The sequence below is a fragment of the Rhinopithecus roxellana genome, chromosome 9 (assembly GCF_007565055.1).
Source record: "Rhinopithecus roxellana isolate Shanxi Qingling chromosome 9, ASM756505v1, whole genome shotgun sequence".
Classification (NCBI taxonomy): domain Eukaryota; kingdom Metazoa; phylum Chordata; class Mammalia; order Primates; family Cercopithecidae; genus Rhinopithecus; species Rhinopithecus roxellana.
The window spans coordinates 27,353,761-27,373,197 of NC_044557.1; positions in this window are offsets into that span (position 1 = coordinate 27,353,761).

The following is a 19,437-nucleotide window of genomic DNA, read 5'->3' on the forward strand; positions in this document are numbered from 1 at the left end:
GCTTGATCCTCAGAATTTGCCTGAAAATTTACGATTTTCATGTTTGACCTGGATATCAGTGCCAATTCTCCAGGGATGCAGAACACGTCCCTCACCTTCCTGGCTGGTGAGCAGGGTACATTGGGATATGAATTGAACTTTGCTGGCAGCCTGGTGGTGTTTAGCAGTGATGATTACATCTGGCATCTCATGGGCTTATGAGCAAAATGCTTGTTCATAGGGCTTGCTCTCACAGTCTTACTCAGAGAGACCAGAGGTTTGGGTCTGCTGGACAGTTTGTAAGACTGCACCCTCAGGGTCTTGAAAAATTGAACCCACAAGATATGCCTGTTTATCCAAATCACAGAGCTATAAGAAAGGGCTGCTGGCTCCCAACTATATCTTTTACCCATGGATGATAGTATTGGCCTCACGTTGGTGGTCAATCTATGTACCTCCTCCTGCACAGAATTGCAAGGAGTGGAAGACAGTGCCTACCTTGTCATCTGGGAGTGACTTACGTGCTTGTGTGAATGTCACTTGGAGGAAATTTGCTGAAGGGCTAAGCAGGCACTATCATGAGAAAAGTTCAAGATTAGATGGTCTCCAAAAGTTTTCATAATGTTAACATCTATTTACTTTCATATCTGAATTTGATAAAAATGCTTATTAACACAAATATATTTGTCTCAAGTTGGTAAAATTTTAGGCATTCTAATAAAGTGAAGGAGGAATTGATTAATTTTTAGGCATAGTAGAGCAATAATCTGCCCAGAAGTTAACTGTTGTTTTGAATGTTTGCACACACGTGTACATATGCACATATACACGTCTGTGTGTGCACACACACAACACACTTAAAAATAGCCACACTGTGTTTGTATAGGATATACAGAATGATGTTTCTATTCTGTCCTTTGCCCAAATGGGTGAGCTTTTAGTAACAAAAGGAATGATTCTGGTTCTTAGCCTTGGAGATAATGGGGAAGTGCCCTGGCAAAAGATAAAAGGGAAAGAAAACTTTTGTTCTTCTAGATCAATTATACTCAAACAGGCATACAACAAAATCACCAGGGAAACATAATAAAAATACAGATTTCAGAGCCCCTTCCTAACGTATTTCTGAGTCTTCAGCTAACATGTATCATTATAGGCCTGTAGAGAACTCTCTATTCCAATGGTTCTCAAACTTGAGCATGCATCAGAATACCCTGGAGTGCTTGTTAAGCACAGCTTGCTGCCCGCTCCCCACCCCACTCAGTTTCTGGTTCAGTAGATCTGAAGTGAAGTTCAAAAATTTGTATTTCTAACAAGTTCCCAGGGGGTGCTCACAGTGTTGGTCTGAGGACCACATTTTTTTTTTTTTTTTATTATACTTTAAGTTCTAGGGTACATGTACATAACATGCAGGTTTGTTACATATGTATACTTGTGCCATGTTGGTGTGCTGCACCCATCAACTCGTCAGCACCCATCAATTCATTATTTATATCACGTATAACTCCCAATGCAATCCCTCCCCCCTCCCCCCTCCCCATGATAGGCCCCAGTGTGTGATGTTCCCCTTCCCGAGTCCAAGTGATCTCATTGTTCAATTCCCACCTATGAGTGAGAACATGCGGTGTTTGGTTTTCAGTTCTTGTGACAGTTTGCTAAGAATGATGGTTTCCAGCTGCATCCATGTCCCTACAAAGGACGCAAACTCATCCTTTTTTATGGCTGCATAGTATTCCATGGTGTATATGTGCCACATTTTCTTGAGGACCACATTTTGAGAGCCATTACTCCATTTAGATCATAAACCAGCTCTTCTACTTTCTGACTAGATGCTACGGGATTAGGTCCCCCATTCAATGGGTGTCAGAGATTTAAATTTTTATCAAATCATCCAAGTGTTTCCTATACAAGTGTTACTTTGAGAATGCCAATGCAGGCTCCTTGATCTTTGGTTCTATTTTTAATATTAACTTCTGGTTATAGCCTTTACATCCTTGAGATGCTCAAGATGATGCAATAGCAGAGGCCTATCCCAGATGATTCCTACTGTCTTGAAATCCTGCTAAAATCTGACTTCCTCCCTGCTTACTTGCAATTGGCATATCACATGCCTAGACTGACCCATGAACTAGATCTAACTAAAAAAACCAATCGGAGTCTCTGTTGGCATGGCACCAGCTTTGATTTCAGGACCAATTCTTGGTGGCAGGCTTATGATCACTGGACACTAGTGATGACGAAGCCCTCAGTGAGCACAATCTACTAGCTGTGCTGGGGACTCACTGCAACTGACCCAGAAGGTATCTCTTTAAAAGTAGCAGGGTCTGGCTGGGCAGGCTGTTTCACCTCTGTAATCCCAGCACTTTGAAAGGCAAAGGCGAGCAGATCACTTGAGCTCAGGAGTTCGAGACCATCCTGGAGAACATGGCAAAACGCTGTCTCCACTAAAACTACAAAAATCAGCTGGACATGGTGGCTCACGCCTGTAATACCAGCTACTCTGGTGGCTTAGGCATGAGAATCACTTCAACCCGGGAGGCAGAGGTTGCAGTGAGCCAAGATCACGCTACTGCACTCCAGCCTGAGCAACAGAACAAGGCTCTGTCTCAAAAAAAAAAAAAAAAAAAAAAAAAAAAAAAAAAAAAAAAAAAAAAAGAGTAGCAGGATCTTTTCTTGTTTACATGCCAGGTGACTGGCCCATATTTCTTCATTTCTCATCTGCAAGGCATTACCCATCCAACTGTGTGACCTATGGCTGGGCACATGCACATCCACCTAGTGTCCTTTGTGGGAAAAAACAGGACATGTGATAGTGGGAACTCTGTCCAGGAGAACAGCGGCTTCAGGAAGAGCAGGAGATGCAGCTCTGGTACAAGCCCACAAGACTCTGAGTGACAGGTTCACTGGTGGAGAGCTGAGCCACTGGGGTAACAGTGGTTGAATGAACGGGTCATCTTCTGGTGTAGGTCTTCCTACATTTGTCCTCTAAAGTAAAAAGTTGCTATTTCAGTTCTCTACATAATGTGGATTAGTCCCATCCCTTCAACACTCTCCCTAGCTCACTCCTTTGGCCAATGGGATACATTTTCAAAGCAGAGGGCATCAAGTAAGTGATTTTATCTGATGTCATGCAATAATTAATATCATGATATAACCAGGCTAACCAGCCTCCCTCTGCTAACCTAAAATCACAAGGAAAGAACATATGAAACATTCATAAGCGCGTTCAATGGTTTCATAAACTTACCTGCTCTCTCCTCCAAAAAGGAAGCACAGAGTTTGAATCCTGGCTCTGCCACTTGGTAGTCAGTTATGACTTTGGGTGAGTTGAACTTCTTTGAGCCTCAATCTCCTTGTCCAACAAATAAAAAAATAATGTTAGTGCCTACCTCATAGGATATTACAAGGATTAAATGAGATAATACGTGCAAAGCACCAATAATAGTTCCTGCCACTTAGTAACCACTCAGCAAATAGAAGATACTATGTATTGACTTGGAATTTTCTGTAAATGGCATTGCTTTCCAGAAGACTTTTTCTAAATCATTACCAGTGACCTCCAGGAAGGAAGAGTTTGTGGGTGACTCAGTAAATGTCTGACATTGATGTATAACAATATTAAGCAACTTGCTGCTAAATCAAGAGATGCAAAGTGGAAAAATTATGCTGCCTAATTTTAATCTCTTAAATACAAACAGAAGTATCTGTGCCTCTTCTGAGTTCTAGAAAACTGGAAAACCCCGATGACCAGACAGAATCAAAGGTAGAAGTGACTCATCTGGAAGTCTGGGGATTCTCTCAGTGTGGGATCTTCTGGGAAGACCTGGATATTCCCAACCTTCCATACATAGGGGCTTTCCTTACCCCTGACCTGTTTGTAGAAATTAAACTGCAGTTTTGCCTTTTCAACTGCTACCATTGTATCCCTTCAAAATTTCTACTGGAGGTCTGATAGCAACCATTTGCCAAACTTGTAAGTGACACTATGATGTCATCTCCAGGTATACCCAAACACCATCACAAGCATCTTGATTGCAGGAAGTAACTGATTTTGACTATGTGTACAAATAAATATTCCCCTTTCGAGCAATACTATGGGTAATAATCTTTTTTCTCATTTAATATTATCACTAAGTTCTAGTTACCTGGTTCTGCTTTGGACCAATCTGAGGGCCTTCATTTACATATGAATAAGTGTAAACTATCTTGTTAGAGCAGTCTTGCTACATGCCTCTCAGAAGACAATAGGCTGTCTACTAGTAAGCTACAGGGCCTGCAAATTATTGGAAGGTTATGTTGGATAAGAACAATAGCAGCCTGTCTCTTCCTGCAAAATTTCTGGTGAATTGACATCATCTGAATGTTCTCAGTCAGGTATCTGTAGACAACCCATAGAACCTAAGGCATTATTGTATTAATTATCTGGGATTCAGCCTATTTGAAATAATCTTAGCATTGCCACTTTTGTCCATATTTTTCTGTTGATATGAGCCTTTTAGGTTTCATCTTTTATCTTTGCACTTTTATGCACGTTGGAGTATGTGGCTTTGGAGGAATTAGTTACATTGTAAAGGAACTGCCATTATAGATTTTGCTCATTTTGATAGTATAAAGCCAGGCCCCTTAAATCATTTTCCTATCAGGTACCTAATTTCTTGTACTAATCACTGACTCGTGAACAATACTGCCACCCTCTGGGAGTCCTGGGAAATGCCTTTCAATGTCAAAAATTGTTAGCATTGGTATGAGACTGGGGTACCCAGAAGAAACAAATGAAACAATATTTGTTTGAGTTGCAAACTGGGGAAGAAAGGACTATGTTGTTGAGATGTCCCAACAATTGTGAGAAGGGAATTTTAGTTGTTTTAACAAAAGCTAAATGAAAGCAGGCATTTTATGAGAGTTCTTGGGGGTTTCCACGAGAGTGGGATCAATGCACCCTCTCCAAATACTTGAGAAGCGACTCACAGATGAAATGTCAGCCGGCCACAGTTTATTCATTGTGTGCTACCCTCGCCTGAGATACATGCTGCACTGCGGAAGTCCCTTTTGTCACCATGCTCATTTTGAGAGCCCTCCCTCCCCGGTTTTCTTTTGTGGTTGAATGTCATCAGTGTTCTGATGGCCCCGTGTTGGTGTGTGATCAAAAGACATTTTGAACCCACTCGGTTGGGTTGCAAATTAATATTGAAGCTCAGAGAAGCCTAGAAGAAAAACCCTATCATGATTGTTCAGAAAACAATCATAATATTCAAAATCTGGAGAAAGGGCTCCTCTCTTTGATCTCTGAGCAGCTCAAGGCTCCAACACCCAAACCTATAATGGTGGGCACTCTTTCTGCTCAGCTTTCTGCTGGATGAGATGACATCCACTAAGCAAGGTGAGCCAGTTTACATGTTGTAAGAGGAGCAGGCACAACAGAAGTGCTAGTGACCTGTCCTGGACAGCAGGTGCCTAGCAATCGCCCTTGCCATGCTCAGTCGGCTCCCCCTTCTTTCCTTTAGGATGAAAAGCATGAATAAAATGCAAAAGCAAGGTCAGCGCGACCTGTATGCAGCCGGAGGAACCTGCCTGCCAGGCTCCCCTCAAATCAAAAACACTTTTTCTGCCTTCAGTTCTATGCCTGCAATGTCATCGAGAAAATTAGCTTTTATTTTTACCACTTATTTACATGGTTTTCAAAGACTTTGTTTATCAAACTGGGCTTGAGTAATAATACTTCCTTCTTTTATACATCTAAGACTAATAAAAATGCCAAGCAACCCTTCTGTTTTGTTTAGCTCATTCTGGCATTACCATAGGTAAACATATGTTCTCCTTTGTTTTTTGGTTTTCAAACTGCCTTTATTAAGCCCTAGAAGTCCAAGAACCCCAGACTGCTATAAACTACTAAGGGTCATTTTAGCTTGTCATGATCACTAATTAGAACTGTTTTTGGTTTTGGTTTTGGTTTTTTTTTTGTTTTTTTGTTTTTTCTTTTGAGACAGCATCTCTGTCATCTAGGCTGGAATGCAGTGGCACTCTCATAGCTCACTGCAGCCTCGACCTCCTGGGCTCAAGTCATCCTTCCACCTCAGTCTCCTAAAGCATTAGGATTACTGGCATGAGCCACCTCACCCAGCCAGAACTCTTCTTGAAGGCAACTTTTATGTCAACATAAAGAATTTCACTGGAGGATTCCAGAGTCCTAATGTGTTGGAAAGGGAATGTCTGAACGCAGGGGAAGAAGTCTTGGAAGGACTAAGGCTGAGAATGAGGGACAGAGGACTAAAGATGAGCTTATCAAAGTATACTTTCATTAAAGGATATTTTACTCACAGATATTCTTACATTCAGTTGAAACTGGTGTTTTGAGATTCACAAAAATATCAGTGCCTAGAATAGAGCCTGACATATAGTAGGTACTCAATAGATATAGAATGGATGAATATTGATAAGATGAGGGTAAGAAGACTTTTTAGTTCATTTACTTATTGTTTTATCTTCTCTGGATTTGCCATGATAGAAAAATAAACTTTGTTTTAAAGAAGAAAGAAAACAATATGTCAATTGAATTAGGAGAAGAACCCAGCATCTAAGCTGCAGAGCACAAGATGATTTTCCCAAACCACAGCCTCAGCTGCACAGCGCAATGAGACTAGGCAACCCAGCCAGATAATCATGTTTTTGTTCTTCTTTTAATCTTTTTTTTTTTTTTTTGAGACGGAGTCTCGCTCTGTCACCCAGGCTGGAGTGCAGTGGCCGGATCTCAGCTCACTACAAGCTCCGCCTCCCGGGTTTATGTCATTCTCCTGCCTCAGCCTCCCAAGTAGCTGGGACTACAGGCGCCCACCACCTCGCCCGGCTAGTTTTTTGTATTTTTTAGTATAGATGGGGTTTCACTGTGTTAGCCAGGATGGTCTCGATCTCCTGACCTCGTGATCCGCCCGTCTCGGCCTCCCAAAGTGCTGGGATTACAGGCATGAGCTACAGCGCCCGGTCTCTTCTTTTAATCTTTGGAAATAACTGATTCTCTACTTTAAAAAAAAAAGTTTGTTACAAAGCTATTAGAGAACAGAATACAATCTTGTAATGCCAAGTAATTAGCTTGAAATATGTCTGATACAGTAGTTTAGCTGAAAATCTAACTGTTATTGTGGAAAATTATAGTAAGCACCAGCACTTAGAGTTGCAAAATGACACAGCAGAGAAAAAAGTTTCTTTTATTACATTTGTCTCAGCATATATAGTGAATGTCTGATGTGTTTACTTATCCTAATGATCACAATAAATTCCATCAGAAAGCATGCTTTGAGGCCTTGCATTTTAAATATAACTGACTAAGGTCTCTAAATTCAGTAATCTGTGTTCAGAATGACAATGTTTTCTCTGTCTACTTAAGGTTGAACAGAGCTTGGGTCACAAAGGTGCCCTACTCACATGAAGCTGAAGGTAGTGACTACACTAGTGAGCTGTCACCTGGGTCAACACAAGCAAGTGAAATGCACCCAGAAAACTTAGGCCAAATGCTTTCTATCACTTAAAATACGGTATATAAAAGGACTGCATAAGTGTTAGTTGTTGTGTTATTATTATAAAGCCACTTGAGAAACAATCATTATAGAAGAAATAGTATCAGAAAAACTAAAAGAATGGAACTGGGACCAAGTGTTAACTAGGCTTTCATTTTTTTTAATTTTTAAGTTCTGGGATACACGTGCAGGATGTGCAGGTTTGTTGCATAAGTAAATGTGGTTTACTTATGGTGGTTTGCTGCACCTATCAACCCATCACCTAGGTATTAAGCACAGCATGCATTAGGTATTTATTCTCATGATCTCCCTCACCCCACCCCACCCCCGACAGGCCCCAGTATGTGTTTTTCCCCTCCCCATGTCCATGTTGTTCTCATTGTTCATCTCCCACTTGTGAGTGAGAAGATGCAGTGTTTGGTTTTCTGTTTCTGTGTTAGTTTGTTGAGGATGATGGTTTCCAGCTCCATCCATGTCCCTGCAAAGAACATGATCTTCTTCCTTTTTATGGCTGCATAGTATTCTGTGGTGATATGTACCATATTTTCTTTATCCAGTCTATTATTGACGGGCATTTAGGATGATTCTACATCTTTGCTATTGTGAACAGTGCTGCAATGAACATACACATGCATGTATCTTTATAATAGAATGATTGATATTCCTTTGGGTATATACCCAGTAATGGGAATCCTGGGTCAAATGGTATTTCTGGTTCTAGGCCTTTGAGGAATCACTACACTGTCTTCCACAATGGTTGAACTAATTTACATTCCCACCAACAGTGTAAAAACATTCCCATTTCTCCACAGCCTCACCAGCATCTGTTGTTTCCTGACTTTTCAATAATCACCATTTTGACTGACATGAGACGGTATCTCTTTGTGGTTTTGATCTGCATTTCTCTAATGATCAGTGATGTTGAGTTTTTCTTCATATGTTTGTTGGCTGCATAAATGTCTTCTTTTGAGAAGTGTCTGTTCATGTCTTTTGCCCACTTTCTAATGGTATTGTTTGATTTTTCTTGTAAATTTGTTTAAGTTCCTTGTAGATTTTGGATATTAGACCTTTGTCAGATGGATAGATTGCAAACATTTTCTCCCATTCTGTAGGTTGTCTGTTCATTCTGATATTTTCTTTTGCTGTTCAGAAGTTCTTTAGTTTAATTAGATGCCATTTGTCAATTTTTGCTGTTGTTGCAATTGCTTTTGACATTTTCGTCATTAATCTTTCCCTGTGCCTATGTTCTGAATGGTATTGCCAAGATTTTCTTCTAGAGTTTTTGTAGTTTTGGGTTTCACATTTAAGTCTTTAATTCATCTTGAGTTAATTTTTGTATAAGGTGTAAATAGGGGGGTCCAGTTTCAATTTTCTGCATATGGCTAGCCAGTTTTCCCAGCAACATTTATTGAATAGGGAATCTTTCCCCATTGCTTGTTTTTGTCAGGTTTGTTAAAGATCAGATGGTTGTAGATGTGTGGTCTCATTTCTGAGATCTCTATTCTGTTCCATTGGTCTATGTGTCTGTTTTGATACCAGTACCATGCTGTTTTGGTTACTGTAGACTTGTAGTATAATTTGAAGTCAGGTAGCATAATGCCTCCAGTTTTGTTCTTTTTACTTAGGATTGTCTTGGCTATACAGGCTCTTTTTTGGTTCCAGATGAATTTTAAAGTAGGTTTTTCTAATTCTGTGAAGAATGTCAATGGTAGTTTAATGGGAATAGCATTGAATCTATAAATTACCTTGGGCAGTATGGTCAGGTTCACGATATTGATTCTTCCTATCACGAACGTGGAATATTTTTCCATTTGTTTGTGTACTCTCTGATTTCCTTGAGCAGTGGTTTGTAGTTCTCCTTGAAGAGGTCCTTCACTCCTCTTGTTAGCTGTATTCCTAGGTATTTTATCTTCTTTGTAGCAATTGTGAATAAGAGTTCACTCATGATTTTGCTATTTGTCTATTGTTGATGTATAGGAATACTTGTGATTTTTACATTGATTGTGTATGCTGAAACTGCTGTAGTTGCTTATCAGCTTAAGAACCATTTGGGTGAGATGATGGGGTTTTCTAGATATAGGATTATGTAATCTGCAAACAGAGAGTTTGACTTCCTCTTTTCCTATCTGAATACCCTTTATTTCTTTCTCTTGCTTGATTGCCCTGGCCAGAACTTCCAATAGTATGTTGAATAGGAGTGGTGAGAGAGGGCATCCTTGTCTTGTGCCAGTTTTCAAAAGCAATGTTTCCAGCTTTTGACTATTCAGTATGATATTGGCTGTTGGTTTGTCATAAATGGCTCTTATTATTTTGAGGCATATTCCATCATACCTAGTTTATTAGGAGTTTTTAACATGAAGGGATGTTGAATTTTATCAAAGGCCATTTCTGCATCTATTGAGATAATCATGTGGTTTTTGTCTTTAGTTCTGTTTAAGTGATGAGTTATGTTTATTGATTTGCATATGTTGAACTAGCCTTGTATCCTGGGGATAAAGCTGACTTCATCATGGTAGATAAGCTTTTTGATGTCCTGCTGGATTCAGTTTGCCAGTATTTTATTGAGGATTTTTGCACTGATGTTCACATTGATGTTTTCTTTTTTCATTGTATCTCTGCCAGGCTTCAGTATCAGAATGATGCTGGCCTCATAAAGTGAGTTAGGGAGAAGTTTCTCCTTTTCAATTGTTTAGAATAGTTTCAGAAGGAATGGTATCAGCTCCTCTTTGTACCTCTGGTAGAATTCAACTGTAAGTTTCTCTGGTCCTGAGCTTTTTTTGGTTGGTAAGCTATTTATTACTGCCTTAATTTTGGAACTTCTTGGCCTATTCAGGGATTCAACTTCCTTCTGGTTCAGTCTTGGGAGGATGTAGGTGTCAGGAATTTACCCATTTCTTCTATATTTTCAAAGTTATTTGCATAGAGGTGTTTATAGTAGTCTCTAATGGTTGTTTATATTTCTGTGGGTCAGTGGTGATACCATGTTCCCTTTATCATTTTTTTGTGTCTATTTGATTCTTCCCTCTTTTCTTCATTATTAGTCTAGCTAGCAGTCTATCTATTTTATTATTTTTTTCAAAAAACCAGACCCTGAATTCACTGATTTTTTTGAAGGGTTTTTCTTGTATCTTCAGTTCTCCTCTGATCTTGGTTATTTCTTGTCCTCCGCTAGCTTTGGGTTTTTTTTTTTCTTGGTCCTCCAGTTCTTGTAGCTGTGATGTTAGGGTGTCAATTTGAGATCTTTGTAACTTTTCAATGTGAGCACTTCATGCTATACATTCCGTCTTAACACTCCTTCAACTGCATCTCAGAGATTCTGGTACGTTGTCTCTTTGTTCTCATTGGTTTCAAAGGACTTCTTGATTTCTGCCTTAATTTCATTATTTATGAAAGAGTCATTCAGGACCAGGTTGTTCAATTTCCATGTAGTTGTGTGGCTTTGAGTGAGTTTCTTAGTCTTGAGTTCTAATTTGATTGCACTGTGGTACGAGAGACTGTTTGTTATGATTTCAGTTCTTTTATATTTGCTGAGGAGTGTTTTACTTCCAATTATGTGACTGATTTTAGAGTAGTACCATGTGGCGCCAAGAAGAACATATATTCTGTTGTTTTTTTGGGTAGAGAATTCTGTAGCTATCTATCAGGTCCACTTGATCCAGAGATTAGTTCAAGTCCTGAATGCCCTTGTTAATTTTCTGTCTCAATGATCTGTCTAGTATTGACAGTGGGGTGTTAAAGTTCCCCACGATTATTGTGTAGGAGTGTAAGTCTCTTTGTAGGTCTCTAAGAACTTGTTTTATGAATCTGGGAGCTCCTGTATTGGGTGCATATATATTTAGGATAGTTAGCTCTTCTAGTTGAATTAATCCTCTTACCATGATGTAATGCCCTTCTTTGTCTCTTTTGATGTTTGTTAAAGTCTGTTTTGTCAGAAACTAGGATTGCATCCCTGCTTTTTACTGCTTTCCATTTGTTTGGTAAATTTCCTTCCATCCCTTTATTTTGGGCCTATGTGTGTCTTTGTACTTGAGATTGGTCTCTTGAATACAGCACACTGATTGATTGTGACACTTTCTCCAACTTGCCATTCTGTGTCTTTTAGTTGGGGCATTTAGCCAATTTATATTGAGGTTAATATTCTTATGTGTGAATTTGATCCTGTCATCATGATGCTAGCTGGTTATTTTGCAGACTTAGTGATGTCATTGCTTCATAGTGTCATTGATCTTTGTACTTCAGTTTGTTTTTGCAGTGGCTGGTAACAGTTTTCTCTTTCCATATTTAGTGTTTCCTTCAGGAGCTCTTGCAAGGCAGGCCTGGTGATGATGAATTCCCTCAGCATTTGCTTGTCTGAAAAGAATGTATTTCTCCTTCACTTATGATGCTTAGTTTGGCCAGATATGAAATTCTGGGTTGGAAATTCTTTTATTTAAGAATGTTGAATATTGGCCCCTAATCTCTTCTGTTTTGTAGGGTTTCTGCTGAGAAGTCACTGTTAGTCTGCTGTGCTTCCCTTTGTAGGTGATCTGGCCTTTCTTTCTGGCTGCCCTTAACATTTTTCCCTTCATTTTGACCTTGGAGAATCAGATGACTATGTGTCTTAGGGTTTATCTTCTCATGGAGTATCTTACTGGGGTTCCCTAGATTTCCTGAATTTGAATATTGGCCTGTCTTGTTAGGTTGGGGAAGTTCTCCTGGGTGATATCCTAAAGTATATTTTCCAAGTTGGTTCCATTCTCTCCATCTCTTTCAGTACCCCAATACGTCATAGGTTCAGTCTTTTTACATAATCCCATAGTTCTTGGAGGTTTTGTTCATTCATTTTCATTCTTTTTTTCCTAATTTGTCTGCCTGTCTTATTTCAGCAAGATAGCCTTTAAGCACTGAAATTCTTTCCTCTGCTTTGTCTATTTGGTTATTGATACTTGTGGTTGCATTGTGAAGTTCTCATGTTACATTTTTCAGCTCAATCAGGTCACTTATGCTCCTCTCTAAACTGGTTGTTCTGGCTGACAGCTCCTGTAGTGTTTTGTCATGGTTCTTAGCTTCTTTGAGGCATCTTCAGCTCAGCAAAGTTCATTATTACCCACCTTCTGAAGTCCAATTCTGTCAATTCATCTATCTCAGACTCTGCATCCTTGCTGGAGAGGTGTTGTAATCATTTGGAGAAGAAGAGGCCCCTCTGGCTTTTTGAGCTTTCAGCATTTTTTCATTGATTCTTTCTCATCTTCATGAGTTTATCTAGCTCCAATCTTGAAGGCTGCTGACTTCTGGATAGGGTTTTTGTGGGGACTTTGTTGTTGTGGGGACTGTCGTTGTTGTTGCTTTCTGTTTGTTTTTCTTTTAACAATCAGGCCCCTCTTCCATAAGGCTGCTGCAGTTTGCAGGGGGTCCACTCCAGACCATATTCACCTGGGTTTCTCCTGCACCTGGAAGTGTCCCCAGTGGAGGCTACAGAACATCAAAGATGGCTGCCTACCCCTTCCTCTGGGATCTCTGTCCCAGAGGGGCACTGAACTGATGCCAGCAGGAATGCTCCTGTATAAGGTGTCTGGTGACCCCGGTTGGGGAATCTCACCCGATCAGGCGACATGGGATCTGGGACCTGCTTAATGAAGCACTCTGGCTGCCCCTTGGCAGAATGGGTGCTCTGCACTGGGGGGAATCCCATTCATCTTGACTACCTGGATTCCTCAGAGCCAGTGGTGGAAAAGATTAACTCTGCTGATTCATGGAGACACAGCAACCCCTCCTACCAAGGGCTCCATCCCAGGGAGATCAGAGTTTTGTATGTAAACCCCTGGATGGAGGTTTTGAAATTCCTTCAGGGAGGCCCCACCTAGTGAGAAGGGATGTGTCAGGGTCTGGTCTAAAGGGGCAGTCTAGCCATGATCTGCCACAGCCGCTGTGCTGCGCTGTGGGGAGTTCCTCTCAATCCAAATCGTTCATCTCTCTGGCACCAGCAGGGGAAAAACAGCCAACTGGAACTGCAGTGATGGTTGCCACCCGTCCCCCAGGGAGTTCAGTCATCTTAGGCAGCAGGCAACCACGGTGATGATGGCCACCCCTCCCCGGGGGAACTCAGTAATTTTAGGCAGTCTCCAGCAGAATGTCCACTGAGAATCTGCATAGCTCTGTACTTGGGACCCAAGGCCCTCATGAGGGGATCTCCTGATCCACAGGTTGCACAGATCCCTGGAAAAAGCGTGGTTTCCTGGGCAGGGTAGCGCAGTCACTCACTGCCTCTCTTGGCTGGTGGTGGGATCTCCCTTTGCCCTGTGTGGCTCCCAGGTGGGCTGTCACACCACCCTGCTTTTCCTCACTCTCTGTGGGTCATGCCAACCACTTAGTCAGTCCCAGTGATAGAACCAGGATACTTCAGTGGTCAGTGCAGGATTCACTCACCATTTTGTTCTTGGTGGGAGCCTCCAACTGCAGCTGTTTCTAGTCAGTCATCTTGGCCCATCCCCGCAATTTGGCAATCTTGACAACTGTCTTTCATTCATTTGTTCATCCATGCATGGACATAATTCATTCATTTACATCATTTATTCATTCATTCATATATTCCACAAATATTTATGGCATACTACAGGGAGCTGAGTTCTAGAAACAGAGTGATGACAATGCAGTTAGAAGACCTCAACACTTTCCCTATCAGAGGGAAGATTTCAGCTATTAAGAAATCGGAGGCCGGGCGCGGTGGCTCAAGCCTGTAATCCCAGCACTTTGGGAGGCCAAGACGGGCGGATCACGAGGTCAGGAGATCGAGACCATCCTGGCTAACACGGTGAAACCCCGTCTCTACTAAAAAATACAAAAAAACTAGCCGGGCGAGGTGGCGGGCGCCTGTAGTCCCAGCTACTCGGGAGGCTGAGGCAGGAGAATGGCTTAAACCCAGGAGGCGGAGCTTGCAGTGAGCTGAGATCCGGCCACCGCACTCCAGCCCGGGCGACAGAGCGAGACTCCGTCTCAAAAAAAAAAAAAAAAAAAAAAAAAAAAGAAATCGGATTGGGGAGGGGGCCGGTGGCTGTAATCCCAGCACTTTGGGAGGCCGAGGCGGCCAGATCACGAGATCAGGAGATCAAGATCATCCCGGCTAACACGGTGAAACCCCATCTCTACTAAAAATACAAAAAATTAGCCAGGCGTGGTGGTGGGCGCCTGTAGTCCCAGCTACTCGGGAGGCTGAGGCAGGAGAATGGTGTGAACCCGGGAGGCAGAGCTTGCAGTGAGCGGAGATCTCGCCACTGCACTCTAGCCTGGGCGACGAGCGAGACTCCGTCTCAGATTTGGGAGGGATGGTTAATTTCTGTAAATGAATTGGGGCCGGGCGCGGTGGCTGAAGCCTGCAATCCCAGCACTTTGGGAGGCCGAGACGGGCGGATCACGAGGTCAGGAGATCGAGACCATCCTGGCTAACACAGTGAAACCCCATCTCTACTAAAAATACAAACAAATTAGCCGGGCGTAGCGGCGGGCGCCTGTAGTCCCAGCTACTCGGGAGGCTGAGGCAGGAGAATGGCGTGAACCCGGGAGGCGGAGCTTGCAGTGAGCCGAGACGGTGCCACTGCACTCCAGCCTGGGGGCAGAGCAAGACTCCGTCTCAAAAAAAAAAAAAAAAAAAAAAAATGAATTGGGGTCAGATATTCTTTCATGAATTCCCAATCTAGGACCCTGAGGCTTTTCTATAAGAAAAATATTAGTAATTTTGTTTTATTCCCAAAAATACATTATATTTAAGTTTCTCTTTAGACTTTATTTTAGATTGAAAGACATAAATGGCTATAAGCCCTGCAAGAATTCCTTAGGAATTAACACTTTTCTTCAATCCCTTCTCTCACTGATCTGCACAAACTCCTGTCAACCCTCCATTACCACCTAACAAGGGAAAGGCGAGCTAATACTCCCTTTTTTTATATTTGAAACAGTCTTGGTATACAGTAGCATGAGCCTAGCTCACTGCAGCCTTCAAGTCCTGGGCTAAAGTGATCCTCCTACCTCAGCCTCCTGAGTAGCTGGGACTACAGGTGTGAGCCACGATACCCAACTAATTTTTTTTACTTCTTTGGTTTTGTGTGTGTTTTTCTTTGTTTGTTTTTGGTTTTTGGTTCTGGTTTTGGTTTTGGGTTTGGGTGTTTTTTTGTTTTTGTTTTTGTTTTTGTTTTGGTCTCCCTATGTTGTCCAGGCTGGTCTTAAACTCCTGGGTTCAAGTGATCCTCCTGCCTCAGTCTCCCAAACTGCTGGTATTATAGGCATGCACCACCAACCCAGCTCAATACCACCTTTTGAGTAAAATGCTTTGGGCTTTTCCCAGATTGGTAAGCTTGTCTTTCCTGCCTTAGGTTGACAGATGCCATTGAGAAAGCTATGGGAAACTCAAAAGCACTGTCCACTACTCAGCTACGGCTGAATAGAATGATAGCAATTTTAGCTGCACTGTGACTTTGCCCAGGACAGTGTTTGAGTTCTCCAGCACCCATGTTTTATCAGATCAAACCAAACACTTATCAGAGCTACAAGTTATCTTAATCAACTTTGAGACTATATTGACTGTTGTGTTAGAGTCTTTATACATTTAAATAGAATATTTTTTCTCTTGTCTTCTCTTTTCTATAGACAGCGGGGCTATATTTGGCCATTTGGAGTGGTTCACAAACCTAACATACAATATTGTAAAAAATTGGACAGCTTTTCAGATTTATAAGTGTCAGAGCAATGTGATGACAGAACCTCGGGAACAGCCTCTTCCTGTTTATAGGGCTTAGGATGGAATTAACTTTCGGAGCTGTGACAGAGATCAGCTTGCATGAGATGATACCCCAAGATTTATGGTCCTGAAAAAAAAAATATTGACTGAGGTAGAGACAAAGTCAGTATTTACACCAAAGAAATATTCCTGAGGGTAAATATCTCTGTGGTATTTTATTCATTCAAGAGTGTGACTATTATACCATAATTGTAGGTTTGGTTTCCTTTAGGCTATATTGAGCCCAAGAACTGAAGGATGAAGAGGAAGAGGAGAGGGGAGGGGAAGGAAGGATGTGTTTCCACAAATTCTACATATTGCAGGCAGTGGTTAACAACATATGACTTGTAGTTACCCATTGACTCAGCCAAAATTAACAGCACCTAGTCTGTGCCAGGTCCTGTGCTAGGTTCTAGAGATAAAACAGGGAATACAATAGATATGGCATCTTTTTCTCATGAAGTTCTCAGCATAGTAAGGAAGACAGACATTGAACAAATTATTAGGTTGGTACAAAAGTAACTGCAGTTTTTGCCATTACTTTTAACAGCAAAAATCACAATTACTTTTGTACCAATCTAATATTATAGACAAGACGTTTATTATGAAAAAGAAAGTATAAGTGACTGCTCTGGGGACATATGATTATGGAGCCTAACCCAATTGACAAGAAGGGGAGTATATTAGTCTGTTCTCATGCTACTAATATAGACATACCAGAGACTGGGTAATTTATAAAGGAAAGAGATTTAATGGACTCACGGTTCCACATGGCTGGGGAAGCCTCACAATCATGGCAGAAGATGAAGGAAGAACAAAGGGATGTCTTACATGGCAGCAGGCAAGACAGAGAGCATGTGCAGGGGAGCTCCATCAGATCTTGTGACGTATTCGCCATCACAAGAACAGCATGGGAAAGACCCGCCCTCGTGATTCAATTACCTCCACTGGGTCCCTCCCACAACATATGGGAATTACAGGAGCTACAATCTGAGATTTGGGTGGGGACACAGCCAACCCATATCAGGCAGAGAAATCAGGAAGAGGGAAACAAGGGAAATGGGGAAACATCCTCCCTAAGCTATGGGGAGTAACAGTTTAGCCAAACAAAGATTGGATTGCATCAGAGTGCTGGAGACTGAGACACTGCAACAGAGAAACAGTATGGGCTGTTCTAGCCCTTTAGTGTAGTACAGACATTGGCAAACTAAATCTGGCCAGCGCCTATTTTTGTAAATAAAGCATTATTGGAACCCAGATATGCCCATTCACTTACGTATGGTCTAAGGTCATTTTCCCACGACAACTGCAGAGTGGAGTTGATTAGTTGCAAAGGAGATCACATGGCCTCTAACACCTGAAATATTTACTACCTGGCCTTAAACAAACAAAAAAAAGTTTGACATTTCTGTTTAGAGCAAGTGGCTTAATCATGGTTAGTAATGCTAGATGCTGTAACAAACTACCCCCAAATCTCAGATACTTATCCAATAAAATTTCTCTCTCATGTCCTAGCTCTTCAAGCAGCTGATCTGGGCAGGTTTTGTCAAAGTAGCGAAGACAGGAACACTGCCTTGTGACCTTACTATCTCCTGTCTGAGGGTCCTGCACACCAGCTGTGCAGATGGAAAACAGAAAACAGAGTTGAGGATATGAAATGTGTTAGGGACCAGGTCTGGAGTGATGCACATTGCTTTCATTCTCCTTCCATTAGTCATACGATCCCACCAACATCCACGAGGAGACTGAAAAAGAAGTCTTCTCTGTGCTTGAGAAGAAAAGGAAGTTTTGGTGAATACTTAGCTATGCCTCTGCCACAGCAGACAAGATGTATTTTAAAACTGGGGCTAAAAATCCTGTGTGGTTGAATTTAGGTGGCATGAGGTAAGGCTGATAGGTAGGCAAAGATCTGATTGTAGAGGGTCTTGTAAACCATGTCAAAGATTTCTATTTTAACCTGGGTCTGAATTATCAGTTATACGACTCTGATGAGTTATATAACATAGTTAATCTAATCCTCTGCTTCTTCATCTGTGAAAAGAGAATGATGCTACCTGTTTATAGGATTGGACAGACTCAAAGAGATATAGTACATAGAGCTTTTAGAATATCACTTAACACACAGTAAACATGTAATAAATTGTAGTTATTTATTACCAAAACAGAGGAAAGTTCTTCCACATTTCCCCCAAACTGGCCTTCTCCACCCATAGGCCCCAAAATGCAGAAGACCCTTCGCTAACCCAGTATTCCAAGACTTATCCCCTAAGAAAGAAATCAAAGCACCAGGAATTGTTTCTCTACCATTCCATTGGCCTCCATGTTTGGTACCATCTTTTCAAGGGCACATTGGCCTAGAGAACAATCAGGTCCCAGAGTAACTATTTGTGAAATACAATTACTTCCCAAATCCTTTACCTTCCCTGAATCAAGATAAGATGACATTAGAAGCTCAGGGGAAAAAAATGTGTGTACACATATGTATATGCGTATGTATATGCACACGGATACCAAATAGGGCTAGGCTAGCGTGGTAAGACCCAGCTCATCACATATGCCTAACATCCTATACCTCTAGCCCCATCCTAAAGTTATTTTGAGTCCATCTTGACCTTTGGATTCCCTGCATGATTTTTAAGGAATGTTCCTAGCCTGAGGTCTCCATACTCTGCAAAGAAGAGCTTTTCTTGAGCTCAAGATAACATGTGAAAAACAAAACAAAACAAAACAAAAAACAGTAGAATAATATGGAAAACTGCAAAACTTTTTGAAAAATAAAAGACATCACAAGGGATGAGACAAGCAGATATTGAAAGATTTTATGGAGGTATGGCATGGTACTGACAAAAGAATAGACATCAGTGGTACAAAATATTAAAGTGATAATTTAATATGGAAATATAATCAATGAGAAAAGGGAAGCTCATAAAATAAATTATGGTGCCATAAATTATTAGTAATTTGGAGGAAAATATACCCTCACTCACACCATACACACACACCCCTTACCAATAGGAGGCAGGGCAGTGTAGTGATGACAGCAGCAGCATCTATAGCCAGCAAGATGCCTGGGGCTCAATCCCAGCTCTATGATTTATTTAGCTGTGTTGTAGTCTTATAAATTATGTAGTCCCTTTGTGCCTAGTTTTCCTTGCACATACATAGGGAGTAATAAAGGTATTTACCTTACCAGGCTGTTAG